The sequence below is a fragment of the Pinus tabuliformis genome, chromosome 9 (genome assembly GCF_031772625.1).
Source record: "Pinus tabuliformis cultivar Carrire ecotype Pingquan chromosome 9, CPIR1, whole genome shotgun sequence".
Classification (NCBI taxonomy): domain Eukaryota; kingdom Viridiplantae; phylum Streptophyta; class Pinopsida; order Pinales; family Pinaceae; genus Pinus; species Pinus tabuliformis.
In genome coordinates this window covers 1,623,827,497-1,623,833,513 of record NC_142307.1, presented here as the reverse complement: position 1 = coordinate 1,623,833,513, position 6,017 = coordinate 1,623,827,497, and the positions used below count along the sequence as shown (strand labels likewise).

The following is a 6,017-nucleotide window of genomic DNA, read 5'->3' as shown; positions in this document are numbered from 1 at the left end:
AAAATCATGGCGAACATTTTTCACAATGTAATAATAGTAAATTGTATAATTATAAAAATGGCATGTACATGGGAGTGCGAAGTTTTCCTTGATTAAACGAGTAGCAGTTGTCCAAAATCCTTTATTCTTTGTAAAAGAAAAAATGATGAATAAAGCAGATAATTATTTGCCTTAGGAAATTCTTTTGTTGTGCATCTTCCAGAGGTTGCTTTCTAATTTATCCCTGTATTTCTTAGGCTTCAGGCTAACCAGCAAAGTTTTGCATGGTACCAGAGCATTGGAGAATGACAGTGAGTGTTGATTTTGAGAGTTCAATGGTTATAACTTATGACTTTACTTTGTGGAAGATAAAGATGGAAGTTTTGTTGATAGATAAAGGTTTGTGCATTGTGATTGTTGGGAGACTAATAAGTATAAGCGAAGAATAATGGATCAAGATGAAGAGCATGATCTGCGATCTGTCTTTACATTACAGATTCTATGATTCTTAATGTCCTTGAAACCCCATTGACAAAGGAGAGACTGAGACATCAAATGCTTCGTATGCTTCCAAGTCATCGGTCAATAAGATGCCATCGAGAAAAAAAGGCTGCGACACTAAAGAAGGAAGGGGCAGAAGGCTGAGACGTCACATGCTTTGTATGCTTCCCAGTCATTGGTTAATAAGTTGTCATTCGGGCTAAAAAGGTTGCCACACTAAAGGAGGAGCAAAGTTTGCCAAGCATTTACATGATGTTAATACTTCGATGTGACATTTAGTGGCCATTGGATGTTAATGTAATTGGCGGATCAATGTATTGCTCTCCTTGTTACTGTGCTAGCTTCATGGGAGAATTTGGTAAATAGTTATTGGGGATCTTTGTGGGATAATCCCAAGTTTGAGACTAATTTGGGATAATTGTTGAATGCAGTACCAAGTTGACTATTAATAGATTCATTGGTATTATTTATGGGAGGCCACTCTAGAGAATGGAAAGAGCATTATTTATGGGACTCCACTCTGGAGAAAGGAAAACAATGGATATCATTGTGTTGAGAGGCACTCTCATGAGTCTAGTATAGTATGAAGAGATGTTGTAAAGTTATGTTATGTTATATGATGCTATGTAAACCATTTTGACTATGTTATGTTATATGATGTAAACATTTTGACTAGGTCAAATTACATAACAATAAAAAATAAAAATATACTGTGAGAAAACTCAGGAAAAACTGTGTAGTTGTTCACTGGGACAAGGTAAACAACTATACAGTTTTGTCTGAAAGTTAGCCCAATTTGATAATTGTGGAAATTTACCACTCTAAAATAATAATAAATTACAATTAAAAAAATAAATAAAATATAAAAATAAAAATAATATTATAATTATTAATTAAAACATTTTTGCCAGGGTCAAATTACATAAAATAACACTCAAACTTCTTCTAACTTTCCCTTTTGCCATTGGTAGGGCAAGAGTGAGTTAAGATAGATTCCAGCGGAGTTGGAGTTAAGATGAATCTAGACTTCTTTGAGATGGCTATCTTTCCTTCCCATAACCATTTCTTTTCTTGCAATTTTGGGGAATTCAGAGATTAAAAGGGTTTATTGTAAGCATAAATCTAGGATTCTGCTTCGATTCAATAATAATTCTCAATGTTAAGTATATCTATTAAATATTAGTAAAACAGACTTAGAAAAATTGCGTCTTCTATTTAAATAGACAAGTAATCATTCCTTGAATTCATTTAACAGATAAAAATAGATTACAAATATTTTAAAAGAAATCTTTTCCAAATATCTTCTTATGTAATGATTTGTAACAATTTCACTGGACAAAAAAACCCACCAAGCTTTTCGCTTCCAACATTATGCCCCTTTCCTCGCTCTCATCCTCACATTTCACTCTCGTCTATCGACCCTTGAAACAAAAACCATTTTTTTAAAACAAATGCCAAGTACATAATTCGGGAAAAAAACCAGAAGGAATAAATGAATATTTTATTTGACTGATAAGGGCGAGCGGGATACCTGGACGATCAATGGAGTTTGCCGTTCAACGGTGTCCCGGATCCGAAGTTGGAGCAGCAATCTAGGTTGGAGTTCTCCATGGTAATCAACGTCTTCCGGATCTGAAATTGGAGTAGGAATTTGCGTATATGTTTAAGGAAGGAAGAGGGTTTGAGTGGCGATTTGCAGATCTGATCAGGTACTGTCCTTCAAATCTCAGTCAAATCTCAGATTATTCTATCATCCTAGATCTCCAAGTCAAATCTCAACCATCAAGGCAACGACATCCTTGTGCCCTTTCTCTGGAGTTGTATGCTGCAGGTAAATACTCTATTCTCCGGTACCTGCATCGTCCTGGGAGCATTTCAGTGTGCGGGGGACTGCCGGGCTGTTGGTGATATGGCCCTGAAATGCCGTCGGAGTGCAGCTTTATTTTGTGGAGTTTGAAAGAGCGCGCTATAGGAGTTTTCTTGGCGTTTGAAGGCTTGGCTGGAAGAGACATGTTTCCTTGAAACGCACCATTGCTTGAGTTTTTTTTTTTTTTTTTTTCCCACAAGGATAAGTTTCCTTAGCTCCTTGGTGTTGGTTTTGCGGGAGCCCTAATTGTGTGGAAAACCTAGTATGCGGGAACCCTAATTTTCCTGTCTGCTTAGATAGTGCTATTATTCACAACTGCAGGAACCCTAATTCACGAGCGCTATTGGTGCTGCAGGAAATTATTGGACCGTCATATACATCGTCATATACATTGTGTATATGTAACTAACTAGACTTAGGAGCAATCGCAGATAAATTTTTTTGCTCCCAAGCGCCACAGGAGGCCCTACGCAGTGACAGCTCTGACAATCATGATCGATGTGTTGGCATCCCTCCGAAGCTCAAGAAGTGTCAACTCCCTCCCTCTGTCATACTAATTAAAACTAGACACTGAATTAATGGATTGTAGAAAAGAGAAGCGGTATATATAATCTGAATATTTCTTCTTCGTGAGTGGTCATGATTTGTGTGCGAAAATGGTGAGAGTTTACCCCAAACTATTGGGGAAAACAACTATTACAAGGTCTTGACTGTTTGTGGATAAAGATTTGTTCATAACGATGGATTGTAGTGGGGGATCGTATTTGCACTTGGTGGATAAAGATTTGTTCATAACGATGGATTGTAGTGGGGGATCGTATTTGCACTTGGTTTAGCAAGAGGAGAGTAGATTAATGGAATATATTCTTATACATAGCAACTTCTCTATGAATGAATGGTTTCCTACATTTGTAAATGTAATAATCAAACTGTTGGGAGAGTTCTGCAATAGAAAATAGAAAAGGTTTTGTAGGAGTAGCTAGAGTGAACTTTTCTGGGTTGATGTTTGGAAAAGGCTAGGTGGAAGACATTATGGTTTCTAAGGAGGAAACAAATGGATTTCTTTGATGATTTTATGGAGTGTTAAAGGATCTAGTTTAGCTTTGGGTAGGCTGATTTGATGTTACGTGAGACATAAATAGGCTTCTAGCCATATGGGGTTTAGAACATTAGAGGAGACAATCGTGGAGATTCTGAGTGAGTTGGCACATGAGTTGGGTGAACATGTGATGTGAGGAGCTCTTTGCAATTGGAGGAAGGGGTAATAGGTCCTTTTGATTATAAACCAAGGACCATAAATAGATCTATTAGTAATGGCCTTGTAGATCTATTAGATTAGTATGCTTAGTTAGAGAAGGACAATGGTTAATTGCACTCAAGGCATGAATTGGTAACCACATTGAAGAGGTTTGTAACGAGTTTGATTTCCTCTGAAACTATGATATTGATATTTAGTGGGACAATTTTTATGGTTTTGGTTTTGTTGGTAATATGTTGGATTTGAACCTTTTAAGAAATGTCCTATCCTAAAATTTTGGAGGTTGTGTGGCATTTGTCCTGGAAGGGGTCTTGAAAGCCAAATAAATGTAGATGCATCAAGGAGACATAAAAGGCCATAAACTTGAACTTGGGGGGCAAAACAAAACTTAAATGACATGATGGACGTGGGAGACTAAGGGTAAGTACGATGTCTCCTAAGGAAGAGAATGAGGTTAGAGAAATTAAAGGGTTGGACCAAACAAAATTCAACCAAGTAATGAGTTTCTCTCCATGTATCATGATATTGGTAAAAGAATGGTTGGTTTGGGTGTTTAGGACAACCAATGAGGTAGAAACTATCTTGCATTAGTATTGGCAGTGGGGATTTGAATCCTTGTTACTAAAGAAATGACATGTTGAGTTCAATGCTAGGTCAGCTTGATCCAAACTTAAACAAGAATGCAACAACTTATAGATATAATAATAAACACAGAGATGCAATAGAAAAACACTTCATTTCATTAATAGAAAAACATTGAACTATGCTTACCGATGCAATAGAAAAACACTTCATTTCATTAATAGAAAAACACTGAACTATGCTTACCAATAGAATGGAAATAAGATAGCTCGGGCGATGGTAGCTTATCTCTGATAAGAGATGTGGCGGCTACATGCCTTTGAATTGTGTTACAATGAGGTTCAAGGGCCTATTTATTATTGGAAAACATGAAAAGACCCTAACCAAGAGTTTGTGGGTCCCGTTGGGGTTAGTTGCGCAACCAACTTCTCGGGGTCGTAACGTGGTCATATTATCTTTGTTTGGTGCATACAATACTTTGTTGGAAAGGTCTTGCCGAGTACTATATGCTTCGTCGCAGGGCCCTGCATACAACTACGAGCCTGCCACAAACCTCAAAAAACACTGTTTATGAGGTCAAAACTACTCCGAAAGTTTAGGACTTGAAAAACTGCTAAAAATAGTAAATGTTGAAATGAACAAGGAAACCGATGAAATTGACTGGGGGGTATAGGTGGAGTAGGCAGGTGGCCACTAATATCCACCTGGATCATAGCTAGTGTGGACATTTTTTTGATATGTGTTTCTATTCTAAAGTTGCATTGATTTTGTGTTTCAAAGGGTGTTTGAAAAATTGTTAACACCTTAGATACCTTTTATGAGGTAGATTTATATTTCTTAAGAGTTTGGGTACAATGGCATGGTAATAATCTTAGGAAGGTTAGAAGTGAGAAAGGTTTGACGCAATTGATGGATATCAGAAGGGGAGTTGACCTCTTCTATCTCAATTTGGAGTATGAACAAATTCCATTAAGGTGTGTGCACTACCACTATTATTGGCATTTTGTTGTAGAATGCAATGACTCAAGTATATTGAAGAATTGGGTTTCGTGGAAGCCTTTAAAAGGCCTAGAGATATTGGAACTGGGAACAATTCATATTACGAGTAATAAAAAAGATGTAGTTCAAGCGAATTCAGATGGTCTTGGAATGGGACCTATGGTAGCATATAGTTAGAACTCAAGTACTAGACATGTCAAGGAAACTAACTTATGCACAATCAATGATATCAAGGAGAACAAGACAATTTCAGGAAATATCTATTAATCTCATTCCATGAATTCAATTTTTTCTTTGGAAAGTTGTTTTTGGGACATGGGGAAATGAGGTTGGGTCTAAAGAACTAGAATCCTTGAGTGATTTTCTACCCAGTTTGTTTGGTATAAAAAATTCTAGCGCATTGACCCTCGTATGTATACTTGGATTAGTAGAGGGTTTGGGTGTACAAGCACCATAAAGTCCTCTTGCAAACCCTACTATGGTTTGTACTATAGATGGAAAGGGTAGTTCGAATACAAATCCATCCAAATCAATTAAGTACAATTTAAGACCTAGAAGCAAAGGCACCATTGGTGCAAGTATATTGTTAATAAAAACAAAAAAGATGTAATGACACATGCCCAAACATATTTTACATAGAGATTTTACCTTGGAAATCCAAACTGGAAAAATAAAAAAGATACTTCAATATATTATATTTTTACAATGTAAGAATACAATATGTATATCCCGAGGCATTCATAAACCTCCAATCCATAATTTTGGATTAGAATACAACTGTAGTTCCTTAATTGAAATTACAAAACCATGGGTTGAACCACCATGTACCAC

The 6,017-nt window shown here is 36.6% G+C and overlaps 1 long non-coding RNA gene across 1 annotated transcript; it reads left to right on the top strand.

The window, feature by feature from the left end:
• Nucleotides 1-1,115, top strand: LOC149155027 (uncharacterized). The gene is made up of 3 exons (XR_016263272.1): nucleotides 1-27; nucleotides 237-290; nucleotides 476-1,115. It is a non-coding gene; the product is annotated as an uncharacterized LOC149155027 (long non-coding RNA).
• Nucleotides 1,116-6,017: the final 4,902 nt, after the last annotated feature.